Source organism: Equus caballus, chromosome X (assembly GCF_041296265.1).
Source record: "Equus caballus isolate H_3958 breed thoroughbred chromosome X, TB-T2T, whole genome shotgun sequence".
NCBI classification, from domain to species: Eukaryota; Metazoa; Chordata; class Mammalia; order Perissodactyla; family Equidae; genus Equus; species Equus caballus.
In genome coordinates this window covers 101,135,863-101,155,160 of record NC_091715.1, presented here as the reverse complement: position 1 = coordinate 101,155,160, position 19,298 = coordinate 101,135,863, and positions in this window count along the sequence as shown.

The window sequence follows — 19,298 nt, the reverse complement described above, 5'->3', positions numbered from 1 at the left end:
GGGAGACAGTAAGGGGAACAGCTGCAATGAGGGGTCTCTTAGACAGAAGGCTAGAGTTCAGTGCAACTTGGTCTCAGATGGCACACCCATCAGTGCCCACCGGACTTTGAGTGAGGCCCATCCCAGTGCTCATTTCAGCCTTAACACAGAGCCACACATTATTGGTTATGGGCATAGGATTTGAGGTCAGATCAACCAGGGTTTGATCCTGCTGCTAAATTACATGGTCCAGGGCAAGTAACTTTGACCTCACAGTGACTCAAGTTTTTTTTCACCCCCCCCCCCTTAAATTGAAGGTAGTAAAGAGTTTCTACCTCGTGAGGCAATTGTGAGAATTAACTGAGTTAATATTTGGAAATACACAGAAAACCCCCGGAGAAATGCCTGTGACCTAATAAGCACTACAAACAAGTTAGCTATTACTAAGTCAGGTACCTTGCGCAACGTCTGGTGTTTAGTAAGGGATGAACGTGTGTTAGTTGTACATTCTGTTGTTATGAGAAGGAAGACAGATGGGTGTATGGGGGCAGGCCGCAGTGTCAGCTAGTAACCTACGTTATAAAGTGGCGATGCTAAACCACGGCATCCCCGGTAGGAAATAATCTGACATCTTGTTTAAGGGAACCAAAATTGAAAGATCAGACACCAAAACAGGCATATGGCAGGATTAAGTGGGGGGCTTAAGTTCCCATTTCCAAACTTTTAACCTTTAAAACAGAAGCATTATTAATCAAGAAACGGTCGCAGCTTAAGTGGCAGATTACAAAAAACAACACGGAATATTCCTCACATCACATGATACAACGTGAAAGAAAAAAAGCCAGGGTAAAAACTGTATATTACAGTATGGCTCCTCAGAAGAGGATGTTAATGAATGTTTATGTTCCTACGTGTAAATATAAACATAAAGAAGCCAAGGTAAAGGGACACGTGAGAATATCAACTGTGTCTATGTATGGGTGGCTGAAATGCGTAGTATTTTGGCTCTCCTATCTATGCTTTACGTGCAGAAGAGGATGCTTGTGCCTGGGTCGGGGTTTTGCCAGGTGCTCGAGGGAAGCACTACTCCTACTGTCTCCTTACGCGGCATAACAGGAAGAACTTATCACTGATAAGCAGATGTGAGCATCTTCTTGCTGCTTACTAAGCTGCATCGCTTTAGACGATTCACCCACCTTCTCCTGGTCCCTGGTTCCTTACTCGTAAAAATCAGGGATCAGGGCTAACCACCCCCTTAATGAAGATATAGAAGACGTGCCACACCCCAGAAGGCGCCCAGTTTAACTCCTCTTCATCTTCTGTCCCCGGGCAAACCTTCATCTGCTTTCAGTCTCTCTATATTAGTTTTTCCTGTTCCATGATTTCACATAAATGGAATCATACATCCTGTACTCCTTTGTGTCTGGCTGCTTTGACTCAACATAATTTTTTTTGAGATCCATCCACGTTCTTGCCTTTTTATTGCTGAGTAATATCCCACTGTATTGATTTGCTTACCCCTAATATTGTTTTAACGAACTTTCAGGAGGAGGTGAAAGCAGATCCTTGTGTTCAAGCAGCCATCTTCCTGGTCAGTCTTCTGTTCTTATAAAATGGATATAATTTCTTCCTTCATCACTCCTTTATCTCTCTGAGGAAATATTATCTTAAGGTCTTTTGCAGCTTTCTCTGTTTCTTCTCTTCCCTCAGTACAAATCACTGCATTTGCTGAGTTTCTTCCGTCCCTTCCGTGCTCAGCCTGGGTTCTCACTGTCTCCTACGGAGGAGGCTTCACTGCTGAGTCAGCGCTGGGCTCACTGGGGCTTGGCTTGACTCTACACCTTGCTCTGGCCTCGCCGCTGGCTGAGCTTCCTCCCTGGCCCTAACACTGGTGGCCTCTGCCTTGCCACTGTGTTGTCCCAATTCCTTTTTTTTTTTCTTACCTAAGAGAGTCTTCCCCATTTCTTACACGGGAATTCTTATTTCATACTTTCAGCATAGCTACATAGTGATTGTTATTGGAATGTTGTATGTATTTATTATTAGAATATTATTATTGCAAAACCACAATTATAAGATTTTAAAATTAAATATTGTACAACACTTGCACTCTCATCATTTAAGTTGTTCAGGTAGTTCTCAACCTTGTTTACACACTAAAGCCACTTGGGGAGATGGGAAAAATCAGTAGCACCAGGCTACAGCCACAACCACCAAAGCGGAATTGGGGGCAGCCCCAGGCAACCACATTTTTAAAACTCTTCATGTGGTTGCAGCGTGCACCCAAGTCTGACAACCACTGTGTTAAAAAGCACCAGCTTTTGGGATGCTTGCCAGAAGACCCTAGGAATGGCTGCCACCTCATTTTGCTGAGTTTCCACTCAGCGCTGTTTTGGGGGCCTAGTGATTCCATTAGCTTGGCTCGAGCAGAGACTGATGAACTATGGCCCATGGGCCTAACCTGGCCCGCAGCCTCCTTTTGGATGGTCCGCAAGCTAAGAATGGTTTTTACATATTTGAATGGCTGAAAAAAGTCAAAAGCAGAATACTATTTCCTGACACCTGAAAATCATTTGCAACTCAGACGTCCTTGTCCATACATAAAGTTTTATTGGAACACAGCCTTGCTGCGTCTATGGCAGCTTTTCTTCCACCACAGCGGACTGGAGTAGCTCCATTGGAGCCCAACAGGCTTGCAAAGCCTCAGATATCTATGATCCGGCCCTTTCCAGGAAAAGCTTCTTGAGCTCTGGCTTGGAGCAAGTGTCCTTGAAGCAAGTGCACAGTAACTGTGGTAAATGGCTGGAGATCCCTCTGCCTAAGCCCAGGAAGAAGATTTACTGTAGTTTCTTGTGACTTCATTGTAGGGAATTTCTTCAGTAGTCCCTTCGTTCACGGTGCTGTGGGTCAGGTTGGGAACTGAGTAAGGGACCATCACTCGCCATCAAGATGGCTCAAGTCACCAGATGTAAAGTTTTATTTATTTATATTTTATGTTCTTATATTTTATTGTAAATAAATATTTGTTTGAATTTTACTTACTTTTACACTGGTCAGTTGCAACTTTAGAGACTGTTCAGATATTTCAAGATCCAAGGGATCTGTTGATCAGGTAGCCACCCTCAAATGTTACGGTAGGTCAAATCAGTGTGACCATCCTGCCATCTGTGCTGTCGAATAAGGTCAAGAGCACTCACCTTGATGCGGGGGGTTAAGTGCTTCTACTTGGCCTGTGGCTCCAGGATCCCAACATCCCCACTGAAATGAGGGTGACCATGTCAGTGGCAGGACCTCCCACCTCACCTGTGGCCTACACAAGTCAGCCACTTCAGAATGCTTCAGATGTGAAGACGCTCTCCTCACCAACATGTTTCCCGATACCATGGGGAAAGGAGTGTCCTCTGAGTCCCTCACAGCAGCTGCTTGCTCCACTGACACACTGACTTCAAAGACATTTCAATTCCAGTGAACACACGTGATAATTTTTGCGACTCTTTCACCACCGCGTGCCCTGGAGTGCCAATACCCCATCCTCTAATGTCAACTGGATCCTTACTCTCTTCAGATCCAACTAGGTCACACAACCTATCCCAGATCCCCGCCTCCTTCAGGGCCCTTTGCTTGCAAACAGTTTCGGTGTCAAGTTCTCTATTAACCACGGTTTCTACTTGCCTATGCCAGAATTCATTCTAGCTATTTTATAAAAATAAGATATCTTAGTAAAATATGTTATACAGCTTACAAAAACCCCGTGACGGCCAGAAAAAGTACCCTTGGATGTTGCACAGCCAGGGGAAGCTCACTCACACTATCGGACTGTTAGACCTGAAACACCACTGCTGCCTGCCCACCACTTGACATGTATGACAGAGACTGAATTCTAGGCACCTGCTATGGTCGCTCCACAAAACCCAGAGACCTCTCCCATCACACATAGCTGACCGCGTCATTGAGCCATATGGGGCTCCCACGTCATTCAGTTACACCTCCAAGTCTCAGGATGGTGCATATGCCTGATACAACCGAGATTCCACTTGGGACCCTAGCTGCAAGGGATTCTGGTTAATGTGTGTGTCACAGACACACACCCACCAACTAGTTCTCTTTCATGTTTTAAGCTTTCTAGCCTCTATAGAAGAGGAAAGCATGTAAGAGTTTATGGATGTTAGAATAATTACCAAGGGAGCCGATTCACAGTTTATTTCACAGAATGTCCTAATTTTTGCTTTCGTAAATGGTACGTTCAGAATGAAAATGGTATTTTTCTATTTGTCACAATTATTTTGTGTATATTAGTCTTATGTCCTACAAACTTATTAACCTTTATGTTCACTTTTAAATTTTCTGTAGCTTCTCCTGAATTTATATGAAGATGACCATATGGTATTGAGAGCTTTATTTTCACTTATTATTACACTTATTTCTTTATGGATGTATAGATGCGTGTATGTATTCTGGCTTGCTGTACTGCTTAGGAGACGCAGGATGATGCTGAAAAGAAGTGGTCACATGAGTCATCTTTGTCTCTTTTCTGATTTTAAAGGGAATGCTTTTAATGTTTCAGGATTAAGAGTGAGGTTTGATGTAGTTTGTTCTTTATTAATACTTCTTGTCAATTTAAAGAAATATCTTTCTATTTATTAATTGCCGAGAATTATTATTATTGTTGTTTAATCCTGATTGGTGATTTGATTTTTTTGGTAAACCTGTTTTTACTGGATATTTTGTGATAATCATCTTTTCCTCCTTCCTTTATTCCACTAACGTGCTAAATTGCATTACGGACTTCCTAATGTTAAACCTACGCTGCATGCTTGGGATTAAACACAACTTTGTCATGCAGTATTACCTGTTTTAGCCATTGCTGGATTTAGTTTGCTATTAATTTATTTACACTTTTCTGCGTTTATGTAACTAGTTGAGATTGGCTAATAATTTGGCCTTCTCGTGTATTCCTCGTCAAGAATACTTTTAATAATATTAAGATTTTCTGACCCACAACTGAAATGTACAACTATGTACTGGGGTGATTTGGAGAGAAAAAAGCAGAAAGAAAAAAAATATTAAGATTTTCTATTACACCAGTATGGAAAGTTATATTTTTTGCTGGGATTTACCTATTTAATCTAAATTTTAAATGTATCAGCCTATCTTTCTCATATTATCATCTTACCTCTTGAATCTTTGCTGTAACTGCAAGCATGACAGCTTTTTCATTCCACAAGTGGCTTATCTGTGCCTTACCTCTAATTTTCTTGACCCCTGTTGCCAGAGGTTTCTTTATTATCCTATGTCTCTAAAGTACTGACATTTAGGGGGCTGGCCTGGTGGCATGGTGGTTAAGGTCACCTGCTCTGCTTCAGCGGCCAGGGGTTCACAGGTTCAGATCGCAGGCGCGGACCTAGCACCACTCGTCAAGCCACGCTGTGGCAGCATCCCACATAAAACAGAGGAACACTGGCACAGAGGTTAGCTCAGGGACCATCATCCTCAAGCGAAAAGAGGAAGACTGGCAACAGATGTTAGCTCGGGGCCAATCTTCCTCACCAAAAAAAAAGTACTGACATTTAGCATTTTTGTTGAATTCTCTCATATCAGTTAGCAGTTTCGTTCTGCTCTTGTTTGTATTATTTTTCCTTGACAATGGTGGAAAGACACGAGATTAGTTTTTATTAAGCAAATGATCAATAAACAGTCTTTTCATCTACCATCAGGTCCTAGTTTCTAATTTTTGTTCTTGAATATAACAGACGCTCAAAAGTCCAGTAGCTTCTTTCGTTTGGAAGAGAGGTGTGGCCTAGCAGTGCTGTTGTTTTTGGTCAACGCCATCATGTCTGTTCAGTTGCACTGTTGGAATAGCAGATGATTAAGGAAGAGGGAACTGGAGCATTTAAGTCATGGAATCTCTGTTACAAATATATATGAATGTCATTTAAGGGCATAGCATACAATGTTGAAAGGAGGATAGAGAGAACATCGACTTTGAAAACATACGTGTCTGGCTTCAAATCCCGGTTCTGTCACTTACTGCCTATGTGATTTTAGGCAAGTACTCAGTCTCCCTGAGTTTCAGTCCCATCATGCAGTAGTCAGTGGTGCTGTCTGCCAAGTGCTTCCATTTCTCCCCTGTTCCAGGCACCTGGTAGAACTGCCTTTCTCGCTTGATGCCCTTTGCTTGGGCAGGGCCGTGTATGTGACTAGTGCTGGCTAATGGCTTGGGATTGACATGTGTTATTTCTGGGCCAGAGCCTATGGTTGCTGCTTTGAGGCCCCCAGGGCCCTCTTCCCCTCGGGCACAGTGACTGACAGTTTTCCAGATGGTGGCTGCTTTGCCAGTTTGGGGTCTCCAAATCATTCCAATAAGAATTGCTCAGACCCCCAACATCCACCATCCTGTGATGGATGTGCACCTGCCGTGGACATGCAGTAGGAGTGAGGAGCAGCCGCTGAGATTTGGGGATTGTCTATTGCTACGGCATAACTCAGCCTCTCCAGACTCTCATGTCTTGTTTGTAAATTAAAATAAACCCTCGTAGGATTTTTCTGAAGATTAAACGAGTTAACTCAGCCCACGAGGTTATCACAGGGCTTGACATATAACAGAGAGTCAAAACACGGCAGCCAGAATTGTTAAATAATAATAACAAAACTGTTTTGACAAAGTGTGGAGTATTTGTATAAAATGAGAGGCATTGTGTCTGCTGATCCTGATAGATAAGTTGTATCTTGCTTTCTAGATGGGGGCACTATATTTGCTGCTACAGATAAGCGTTCCTAATGATTTGCACTTACGCACTTATTCTTGCCACCAGGCTACGAGAAACATGCTTAGAAATTGGGATTAGCTCTGAAGAACGAAAAACTGACAAGATTTAAGCGAGAGAGAGACTGGCCAATGACATAAGATAAAAGGAATGAAAGAGCAGTAAGTAATTTCTTAGTGAAAAGAAGAGTACATTATAATTATTATAAACATACATCCCATTGCTTTTAGTAAACAACGACACAAGGCTTTAAAGTGGTAGAGATTTAGTTTGGACAGGATTTCCCAAAATATTTTCTGAAGAACACTAGCATCCGAGACGCTCCGTGGAAAAATGTTCCATTCCCATGTAAGTTAGGCAAACTATCCCTTCCTTGGAGATTCGTACTGCATATTAGCATATTCTCTAAAAAATTCCTACAGTGTGGAAATTAATTTACCTTCAGTCCTGTTTGTCCTATCCTTCTGTAAAGTAGAGTACATTTTTGTTGTTGCTCTTTCTTGGCCCTGGTGTTTGCAGAACAAACTTGGAAATGCTGAAATGAGAGAAAAATAAAGTGTATTATTTCAGCCACATGTATTACACACTATCACAAATGACAGTATTCTTGAACCTTGAAGAATTGTTGAACTCTTGAATATACTTGTCAAGAAGTACTCAAATCCCCCATAAATGTAAGCACAATCTTGCTATTCGCTCTACTTTACTTACTCAATACCACTTTCGTGACATGCCAAATGTGAGTATGACCCACAATTTTACCTAGTGTTTTCTTAAATCAATTCACTATTATTTTCCAAGTGAAGGAACGGAGGGAGTTTTCAAGAAGTCTAAGAAGCAATGGTTAGAAACTCATGGGGGGAACCAGAAACAATAGTGTCTGGCTGAACTGCTTTAAGCCATTTAGAAATCCTAAGCATGGAAAAATCGCTGCCCAGCTCCCAGAAGTATTTTGTAAAACCCCTGAACTTCAAATTAAGTATAAAAATAAAGTCTGAATCTTCACAGCAAGGCTACTTTGACACTTTTACTGAAATATCAAATTCCTGAAAATAAACTCACTCTCTCCCTCTCTCCCCTCCCTTCCTCCTCCTCTCCCACTCTGCCGCTTCCTCCCCTTTCCATCTCCCTCTAGCTCTGTTTTGCTTCTTTCTTTCTTTCTGCAGGGAAAGATTCGCCCTGAGCTAACACCTGTTGCCAACCTTCCTTTTCTTTTAATTCCCCAAAGCCCCCGTGCGTGGTGGTTTATCCTATTTGTAAGCAGTTCTAGTTCTTCTATGTGAGTCCCCGTCACACTATGGCAACTGACAGACGGTTCCAAACCCGAACCAAACCAGGCCAGCAAAGCGGTGAGCACCAAACTTCAACCACCAGGCCATCAGGGCTGGCTCCGTTTTGCTTCTTTCTTGAGCACACGTTTGGAATGTTTGTGGGGGGAAAATACATCGAGGGAATAAAGAAGAATCTTTACAGAATCGAGTAAGTGGCAGAAATTAAGATAGGATTTGGAATCATCTATACAAATCGGCATCTAGGAGGTCTCTGGACTCCTTAATCACAGCATGGTCAGAGGAGGCCGTCACACTGCACGGACAGCGAAGATAGAGGGGTGATAAGCAGGCATGAGGCTTTAGTGTGGGGGCGGGCAAGGGGGTCCCGTCCGGGTTCCAGAGCCCTGCTGCTGAGACGACATACAAGCCCAGGAAGCCCCGCAGCCCCCTCCACGGCCCCCCCACCCTCCGATGCAGAACACTCTCTGCCGCTTCACTCTCCACCGACAGCAGCTCCCGTGGGTCTAGGATCAGGTCACACACACCCACAGGGCTGCTCTGACCGGTGGACAAAAGTCAGGCCACATTCAGAAGCTCTCCCCCTACGTCTGCCCAGCCCCCTCTCAGGTCTTCGGCCGCATGGCCGCCCCCAAAAGCCCAATTCTCTGACTAAACTTCTAATACTGGCTGCCGGCCCTCTTACCGGACACTGCAGACCGCAGCAGGATATACAAGTTGGTGGAAAGATTGGGGTCTGAGCCGACGTCTCATCAGAGTTCCCCCTGAGCCAGGGGGCGCACTGCAGTTCTAAAGTCTTCTGCATCTGTTGGCAACTGTTTTTCAGGCTAAGCCGAGCTGCAGGACCACAAGGAGTCACGTGACCTCAGGATCCCTGTGACCCTCAGGGTCCAGGAGCCCTCAATCTTCGCCTGACTAAGAGGGCTGAGTCTCGCGTGACCATATCCTGCCATGTGACCGCAGAATCCACGTGACCAATAGCGGTAGCGCAATGCCCACGTCACTGAAAGGGCTTTGTCTGCCACGTGTGGTAGGAGCCACGTTGTTGCCTCTACATGGATCTGCAGTGTTTAGTAGCCCACGAGCTTCACGTGACAGAGATGGCTGAGTTTCACGTGTACCATGGGCACGGGGGTGGTACATAACCATAGCATCCAGGTGACACTAAGCAGTGGCTCACCTATATGACGTCAACAGCTGAGGCTTCCACATGCTCGTAGCCAGTAAGGGCTACATGAGAGAAGGGTCCACGCTGCTGTCGTGACTTGAAGAGCTGGACCTACCACACGACCATAGCGGCAACAGGGCCAAAGAGACGGCATGACCTTTGGGTTTAGGAGCCCATGGCGCCGACATGACAGGTAGGGCTGGGCCTGCCAAATAACTATTGTTGACATGATGGCAGCCTCCACGTGACTCGTAGCCCAAGACTGAGGAAACTGTGCTCCAGAATGATTCCAGTGAAGCAGAGGGTGAGGCCCAGAAGCCTAAAACACCAGGGCAGAGCCAGGAAAACAAGAGCTTCTGTTCAGATGGCCACCGTCCTGGTAGGTCTAGAATTCTACCATCACTTCCTTGGGTAGTGCTTGATACAAGTTAGGTTAAAGGAATAGACAGCCTGTGGGTTAAGTGCCTTTAAAGGGCACAGAAGGCTCTTGCAACCTTGCATTTTTCCTTTCTCATCCTTCTGCTATTCCTCTTTTGGATTATTCTTTTCCTTGTCTTTTTTCCCCTCTAATTTTTACATATGGGATCTAGGCCCCTGATTGGCAAGTACGATTAAAAGACATTTTGGCTCTTGCGAAAGAGGGCAATAAAGCACAATTACTTGTGTTTGACAAGATGGGAGTATTTGAGTTAGTTCAAAACATGGAAAATAGATTACGTTCTTGTATTTTGATTTTGTAGATTGCAAATGGTAGATCTAGGATGGATTTGAGAGAATCCAAATTATCTAGTGCTGGAATTGTGTTCTGTCCTTTTCTGGGAGTATTTTGTTGACATAAAAATTATCACTGGTCTAGGGTAAAATTCTTCAGATCTGTAATAACTGTTTTTCTGTATACATAAGGGCGTGAGGTCTCTTCCACGCCTTACGGTAGGCATTTATTTGAGGTTTTGGTTTGACTAGCCCAACCTCATGGGAACTCAAATTGCAGTTCTCTTACGATAATCTCCAGTGCACTTAACCAAACATCAATCTGAAGATCTGTCAAAGTGTAGTGACTTGATCTAAACTCTTGAAGACAGACGGGAAAAATAGTTGGAAACCACGATACTAAGTTGAATCACGTATGTTCCTCTGGTGGCCACTAAGGGTCACTGCTAGTTCATAGAATAGCACAAGTCTTGGTTCACAGTGTCTCTGAAATAAATGGTTTAGTGACTTGATATAGCTGGTATATTTTAACATATGTAGCTTTTCAGTTAGGGTAGAAAGGAGATGTCGACTGATGGTACTAACGTTTGTTGAAAGACTTTTTTAACGAGAAGTAAATGTACATAAGTAGACCATCTCCTTGGTGAGTTTTAGGATCCTTATATGTGAGTTTTATTATGTCTTGGGGATAAATAGTTCTCTCTGAACAAATTATGGAACTATATTGAAAGTGAGTGAGGAAATAGTTTTCTTGCATGTTTTGGTCATATACCAAGTAAATAATTATAACTACTCTATGTGCTTACGATGTATCGCTCCTGTAAGTAATCTGCATAATGACCTCAGAACAGTGATTACCAAATTCCAAGCTAGTGTATGGAAAAGTTCTTACCAATCTTGAGTGAAATAAAACAAAGATATTGTAATCAGTTTTTAAAAATAAAGTTAAATCGATCCAATTGAAAGGATTACTGTATATCGACTTTATTTACCAACTTTCTGCCTTTTGGGATGTTAAAATCTACTTTTAAAATTAAGTGATTATTTTGGTGATGGTAAGGTGGATGTTTTTCTTTGTTTGCCTTAATGTCAATATGTGGGAAAATAAAAATCAGCAAATCATTGTCAGTAACTCTTCTTTTTTGGACATTTTATTAGTCTGTGGAATCCCCAGATTTGAGAACCATGCTTCAAGCATGGTTCAACTTTAGAGCCCTCTAGGGGGATTTGTGGTGTTATCTGTAAAGAGACTCTCTTCTTGTGTATCTTCCTGTCTCATCAGAGGTAGGAAGAGGATAGCGGAAACAGTAACTTTTTGATAAATGTTTATTTTATAAGACACAACTTATTCATGGTTTCTTTGCTGTGTTTTACTTATGGCTTTGACAGTCCAAAAAATGGTTTTAAAATCATTTTCACATTTTCCTTTTCGTAAACTAACTTCTCTTCTCCTCATGCCTGACTTCTCTAACTTTCTAGTGCTGTTGAAGGGCAAAGAGTTCAGAAGACCTCAAATACCGGAATGACTGAGTGAGTCTGTGTAAGATCTATTTGATGAATCTAAATTTGGGGGCCTTAATTGGCTGAGTGAATCTCTGAATAAAAGAAAAGTTCTATTTGTGTGGGTTCCCTGTTGATGATTGCTATACTTTTTTCTAGAGTGCCAACCTGAAGTGCTTTCTGTCACAGAGCTGATAGAGACAATTAAGGAAGTTTCCAAGCTTAGCATTGCTCATGAAATCGTGGTAAACAAAGATTTCTATATGGAAGAGAGTGTTTTACCTCCCAACAGGTACAGACTCTTGTCTTTTTGTTCCATTTTACTCCTCCTGACATAGACACATAGCACAAATGACTTTTAATCATGTTTGAAGCATTTTCATTAATACAATTATTGTTTGAGTATGGTACCAACAAATAAAACAGAGGAGTAATCAGTGTAATTATTAGTTCCAAAGAGTCAGAGCTGAAAAATTATATTTACACAGGAAATAAACCAAAGTAATTATTGTCAGAATGTTCCTCTCGATATCCCAGTTAACAATGAAAGACACTGTGAATTTCAGGTCTTCTTAGACAGCTTTGGAGAAAGTAGCTCCTAGCAGTTACTCTTTTAGTTATACAGGTACAGATGAAAAGATTACTTTTCTAATAGTGATATTGCCAACTCCTCACGGGATGAGATTTCAGGGAGCATTTCTGCTTCATAATCAGCTTAATAAAGATCCTGCAAACGAAGATCAGAACCTCATTAATAAATAATGCCCCTCTAAAGTCAGACTTTACTCTGGTTCTTCTTAATTGTATTGATATTGCAATGCTTAAATAAGAGTCATTCAGTAAGTACGAAATGACTGCTTCTAATGGTTTGTTAATAGTTAACTGGGTAAATTTCTCTGTTGAAACCTATATTGTATTGCATTTCTAGTTTCCCACCTTACATGCTTCTATTTTGCCATTTTAGGGATTCTATTGCTAAAGCACCTTGCTCTGTCAGTTTTTCTTTTGTTCTTCACACTCCTTAGTTTGCCCTTGCCTGTTGCCAACGGGTACTCATACCAGGCACAGCTTCCCTAAAGAAGGTTCTCACCAAAACACAGGTCTCCTAGCATCTTCCTCACTGCCTTCGCTGTCCTTGGACGCCGAGTTAGATTTATTTTTCTGCTGGCAGGGGTGCAGAGAAAGTGAAGCTTGGAGAGTGAAGGTCTGTTGAAGTGGCAGGGGGTCGTGGTGGCGATGAGAGGCAGATAAATGAAGCAGAGGAAATAATACTATTTAGAGCTTAGTTTTCATTGTTTTCTTATTAACAGCCTTATTCTAGTGTAGTAGTGCAAAAAGGATACTGGGAAAGAGGTTGAAACAGAATTTGAGGTTATGTCTTATCTATAGATAATCAATGATTGGTTTTCCCCTTGGGCTTATAAAATGACACTAATTACAGCTAGAGATTCCTAAGAGAAATCTGATCTTCGTATCATTATTCAACAAATATTTATTGAGTACTTACTAGGAGGAGGGCAGAATTTTGAAGGCTGGAGACGTATAGATGAGTAAGATGCTGGCTTTGCTATCAAGAAGCTTCTGTAGGGGAGATTGTCAAATAGTAGATAGCTACTGTGCAATGATAAATTCTCTCACATCTAGTATATGGAGTTCTGGGTTTGTGCTCAGCATTCAGAAAGGCTTTCCTGATAAGACAACACTTGAGTCTTGGAGTATGAATAGGTGCTTTTCAAGTGGTCTAGCGAGGAAAGGATTCTCCTGGAAATGGAAATGACGTATCAGAGGCATAGAATGGTGGACGGTGATTATATATTCATTATAAGCAGATCGCTATTTTTGGAACACAGAGTGCTGGAAGGAGGAAGGCAATAAGGTAGGAGAAGTGGCAGAATAGGGTTATGAAGGATCTTGGAGGTCATGTATCCTGCTGGTGATGGGGAGCCCCTAAAGGATTTTAAATGGGCGTGCCATCAGATTTGTATCTTAGAAAAAGAATTGATTTCAGTAAGAATATGTGGCATTGTGGGAGTAAAACTTTGTCAGGGCAGGCAGGCCATTTAATAGCATATTGCAATAGTCCAGGTGCGAGGTGATGGTAGATGGGGATGGATTCCAGAGATGTTTAAGAAGCAAAATCTCTGGAACTTGGAGACCAAGTGGATAAAAGGAATGAGGGAAAGTGATTAAGAAGGTCTCCAGTGCACACGAGATAAATAACAGTTGGTGACATCTCACAGGTGGGATTGGTGTGTTGAGGGAGGAACTTTGATGTTTTTTTCATTTATCTTTGTATTGCTTGTAAAATGTTTAACAAAGGCATACGTTACTATAGTATTTTTTTATTGAGATTATGATAGTTTACAACCTTGTGAAATGTCACTTGTGCATTATTGTTTGTCAGCCGTGTTGTAGTGCACCGCTTCTCACTTTGTGCCCACCCCCCACTGCCCCTTTCCCCTGGTAGCCACTAATCTGTTCTCTTTGTCTACGTGATTAACTTCAACATATGAGTGGAGTCATACAGAGGTTGTCTTTCTCTATCTGGCTTATTTCACTTAACATAATACCCTCAAAGTCCATCCATGTCGTGAATGGGATGATTTTATCCTTTTTTATGGCTGAGTAGTATTCTATTGTATATATATACACCATATCTTCTTTATCCAATCATCAGTTGATGGGCACTTAGGTTGCTTCCACGTCCTGGCTCTTGTAAATAATGCTGCGATGAACATAGGGGTGCATGGGACTTTTGGAATTGCTGATTTCAAGTTCTTTGGATAGATACCCAGTAGTGGGATGGCTGGGTCATATGGTATTTCCCTTTTTAATGTTTTGAGAAATCTCCATACTGTTTTGCATAGGGGCTGCATGAGTTTGCATTCCCACCAGCAGTGTATGAGGGTTCCTCTTCTCTGCAAGCTCTCCACGATTTGTTACTTTTTGTTTTGGTTATTTTTGCATTCTAATGGGTGTAAGGTGCTATCTTAGTGTAGTTTTGATTTGCATTTCCCTGATGATCAGTGATGATGGACATCTTTTCATGTGCATGTTGGCCATCTGTATATCTTCTTTGGAGAAATGTCTGTTCATGTCTCCTGCCCATTTTTTGATCCAGTGGTTTGGTTTTTCGTTGTTGAGTTGTGTGAGCTTTTTATATATTATGGAGATTAACCCTTTGCCAGATATACGACTTGCACATATCTTTTCCCAATTAGTGGGATGTTTTTCTGTTTCCATCCTGTTTTCCCTTGCCTTGAAGAAGTTCTTTAGTCTGATGAAGTCCCATTTGTTTATTCTTTCTATTGTTTCTCTTGTCTGAGAAGACATGGTGTCCGAAAAGATCCTTTTAATACTGATGTCAAAGAGTGTACTCCCTGTGTTTTCTTCTAGAAGCCTTATGGTTTCAGGTCTTACCTTTAGATCTTTGATCCATTTTGAGTTTATTCTTCTGGATGGTAAAAAAGAATGGCCAATTTTCATTCTTTTACATGTGGCTGTCCAGTTTTCCCAGCACCCTTTGTTGAAGAGACTTTCTCTTCTCCATTGTAGGTCCTCAGCTCCTTTGTCGAAGATTAGCTGTCCATAGATGTGTGGTTTTATTTCTGGGCTTTCAATTCTGTTCCATTGATCTGTGCACCTGTTTTTGTACCAATACCATGCTGTTTTGATTACAGTAGCTTTGTAGTATGTTTTGAAGTCAGGGATTGTGATGCCTCCAGCTTTGTCCTTTTTTCTGAGGATTGCTGTAGCAATTCGGGGTCATTTGTTGCCCCATATGAATTTTAGGATTCTTTGTTCTATTTCTGCAAAGAATGTCATTGGGAATCTTATTGGGTAGCATTGAATCTGTAGGTTGCTTTAGGTAGAAGGGACATTTTAACTATGTTTATTCTTCCAATCCACCTGCATGGAATGTCTTTCCATCTCTTTAGGTCGTCATCAATTCTTTCAGGAAAGTCTTGTAGTTTTTGTTGTATAGGTCTTTCCCTTCCTTAATTAAATTCACCCCAAGGTATTTTATTCTTTTTGTTGCGATTTTGAATGGTTTTGTGTTCCTGAGTTCTTTTTCTGTTAGTTCGTTATTAGAGTACAGAAATGCTACTGATTTATGTAAGTTGATTTTATACCTTGCAACTCTGCTGTAGTTGATTATTTCTAATCGTTTTCCAATGGATTTTTTGTGGTTTTCCAAATATATAAGATCATGTCGTCTGCAAACAGTGAGAGTTTCACTTCTTCGCTCCCTATTTGCATTCCTTTTATTCCTTTTTCTTGCCTAATTGCTCTGGCCCAAACCTCCAGTACTATGTTGAATAAGAGTGGTGATAGAGGGTATCCTTGTCTCGTTCCTCTTCTCAGGGGGATGGCACTCAGTTTTAGCCCATTGAGTATGATGTTGGCTGTGGGTTTGTCATATATGGCCTTTATTATGTTGAGGTAATTTCCTTCTATCCCCATTTCGTTATGACTTTCTATCATAAATGGCTGTTGGATCTTGTCAAATGCTTTCTCTGCTTCTATTGAGATGATCGTGTGGTTTTTAATCCTCAATTTGTTGATGTGGTGTATCACACGGATTGATTTGCAGATGTTGAACCATCCCTGTGTCTGTGGTATGAATCCCACTTGATCATGATGTATGATCCTTTGACGTATTGCTGAATTCAGGTTGCCAAAATTTTGTTGAGAATTTTTGCATCTACGTTCATCAGTGATATTGGCCTGTAGTTCTCCTTTTTTGTGCTGTCCTTGTCAGGCTTTGGTATCACCGTGATGTTGGCCTCGTAAAATGTGTTAGGACGTGTTCCATCCTCCCTAACTTTTTTGGAATAGCTTGAAAAGGAGAGGTATTAAATCCTCTCTGAAAGTTTGGTAGAATTCCCCAGGAAAGCCATCTGGTCCTGGGGTTTTATTCTTTGGGATGCTTTTGATTTCTGTTTCAATCTCTTTCCTTGTGATTGGTCTGTTCAGATTGCCTGTTTCTTCTTGACTTAGTTTTGGGAGGTTGTAAGAGTTTAAGAATTTATCCATTTCCTCTAGGTTATCCATTTTGTTGGCATATAGCTTTTCATAGTATTCTCTTATAATCCGTTGTATTTCTGTGGAGTCTGTTGTTATTTCTCCTCTTTCATTTCTGATTTTGTTTATTTGAGCTTTCTCTCTTTTTTTCTTTGTTAGTCTGGCTAGGGGTTTGTCAATTTTATTTATCTTCTCAAAGAACCAGCTCTTTGTTTCATTGATCCTTTCTACTGCCTTTTTTGTTTCAGTAGCATTTATTTCTGCTCTGAGTTTTATTATTTCTCTCCTGCTAACTTTGGGCTTTGTTGGTTCTTCTTTTTCTAATTCAGTTAGGTGTAATTTGAGATTGCTTATTTGGCATTTTTCTTGTTTCTTAAGGTGTGCTTCTATTGCAGTGAATTTCTCTCAATACAGCTTTTGCTGCATCCCATATGAGTTGGTATGGCATGTTATCATTTTCATTTGTCTCCAGATATTTTTTGATTTCTTCTTTAATTTGTTTAATGATCCATTGCTTGTTCGATAGCATATTGTTTAGTCTCCACATCTTTGTCCTTTTCTCAGCTTTCTTCTTGTAATTAATTTCTAGCTTTATAGTATTATGATCAGAGAAGATGCTTGTTATTATTTCAATTTTTTTAAATTTGTAGAGGCTTGCCTTGTTTCCCAACATATGGTCTGTCCTTGAGAATGTTCCGTGCGCACTCGAGAAGAATGTGTATTCTGCTGTTTTTGGATGGAGTGCTCTATATATGTCTATTAAGTCCAACTGTTTTAGCTTTTTGTTTAATTCCACTGTTTCCTTGTTGATTTTCTGTCTGATGATTGGATAAAGAAGATATGGTATATATATATATATATATATATATATCATGGAATACCACTCAGCCAGAAAAAAGGATAAAATCGTCCCATTCACAACAACATGGATGGACCTTGAGGGTAATATTATGTTAAGTGAAGTAAGCCAGATAGAGAAAGACAACCTCTGTATCACTCCACTCATCTGTGGAAGTTAAAGATGCTGACAAAGAGAACAGATTAGTGGCTACCAGGGGAAAGGAGGGGTGGGGGTGGGCACAAAGTGAGAAGTGGTGCACCTATAACATGACTGACAAACAATAATGTACAACTGAAATTTCGCAAGGTTGTTAACTACCAAACTCAATAAAATTTTTTTCTAAAAAATGGATAATTTTATGTTATGTGAATTTCACCTCAATTTAGGAAAAACACATCTCTACAAAGTCCAAAAAAAATCTTAAAGGATAGTAAGAAGTGAGTATTATAAACAAATTTGTGTCAATAAATTTTACAACTGAAAGAAACGCATACAATATGTATCTACGTTATGATTCTCTTTATATGAAAATGTGTGTACATGTATGTGTGTGTATTTATGACTAAATTGTTCCAAATTATTCTAAAGAATGGCTACGCCAATGTAGGTGCTCAGACGCAATGTATAAGAGTACCTGTTGCCCCCCAACTTCAGAAATAATCTTGCAAAGCAAGATTGCCTCAGCATTTACACTTCAAAAACCTGTGCTGCAGGACAGTTTGCACAGGGACCTCTGTATGAGGAAGAAGATAGCAGGGTCAGCATTTTCCCAGGTCATGGGCCCTAGGGCATTGAGGGAACCGGCAGGAGAATGAGTAACTGGAAGACTGTGGCATCTGAGGTGGCTAGGGAAGGAGCCCGAGGATGTGGAAGCCTGAGGATGTAAAGAGACGAAGTAGACGGGCCATGCAATGGTTTCCAATGCCCCTGCCCATGAGGGAACTCAGACAGCTCGGAGAGCCTGAGTTGAGCCAGACAGTGCGACTGTTTGCTAACGTGTGAGACTGCCTCTATTCCTCAGGCTGCGGCTGAGAAGTGTGCACTGTGGTCTCTGTACTCTAGGTGAGAAGGCCGAGACTAGACGTTGATCACTGAGGCACCACACAGAATAACATGGAATTATTCCTTATGTAATGGCAATTATCCCCTTAGTTCATATTTTTAAGACATGCACGCGCCAATGTATGGATCCTTCATGTAAATATACGTAAAGAATGGAAAAGTGGCAAGTGGTTGGAAATACCGGTAGTACGCGAGACCCAAAATTAGAGGCATAATTTGTAAACAGGTGGTACACCGCACCTATGTCATCATTTACAAGATTCTAAGTTGAAATTTGTTATTGCTGTTATTTTCATTTCAAAAGTTATGCCTGCTTGTCGTCTAAAGTGCAAACGTCACGGAAGTGTGGAAAATGAATTGTGTAAGTGTCTCTTTCAACTCTTGCCTGCAATTCTGAACTACTAATTGCTAGTCAATGAGAAAGGTCGCACAGAACTGACCAGAACGTGAGATCACGTGCTATTGTTGTTTGGAACTGAGAATGAACGAGTGAACCTCCTCAGACACATGGACCTGGAGCACCTGGTGTCAGCTCCCTGAGAAAGGCACTGGGCAGACAGGCTGGCTCTCCCTCCCTCCCTCTCAGGTGCTAAAGTGACATCCCTCCAACAGGCCACCTTGAGGAAGGGGGAGGGGGCGGTACAGTGCCTGGATGAGAAGAGAAATGGAAGCATGGTGAGAGGTGTGAAAAGGCCCATTTCCCATTCCCCTGTGTGCAAACCATAAAATTGTTCGTGGTGTGGTCTTCGAATACATTCAAATGATGGGGAATAAGAAGTCAAATATGTGAGTCCTCAGCTTCCTTCGGTCCACAGCCCTCACCAGGCAGAAGGCATCCTCTGCGAAGCCCCTTTGTGCCAGGTCACATGCTTGTTTCTGCGGGCCTTCAGGCAGAGCAACTGACTGATTCACACTGCCTGCAAAGGCCAATCTCTGGAAGCAGCATGTGTCCCTTCTCA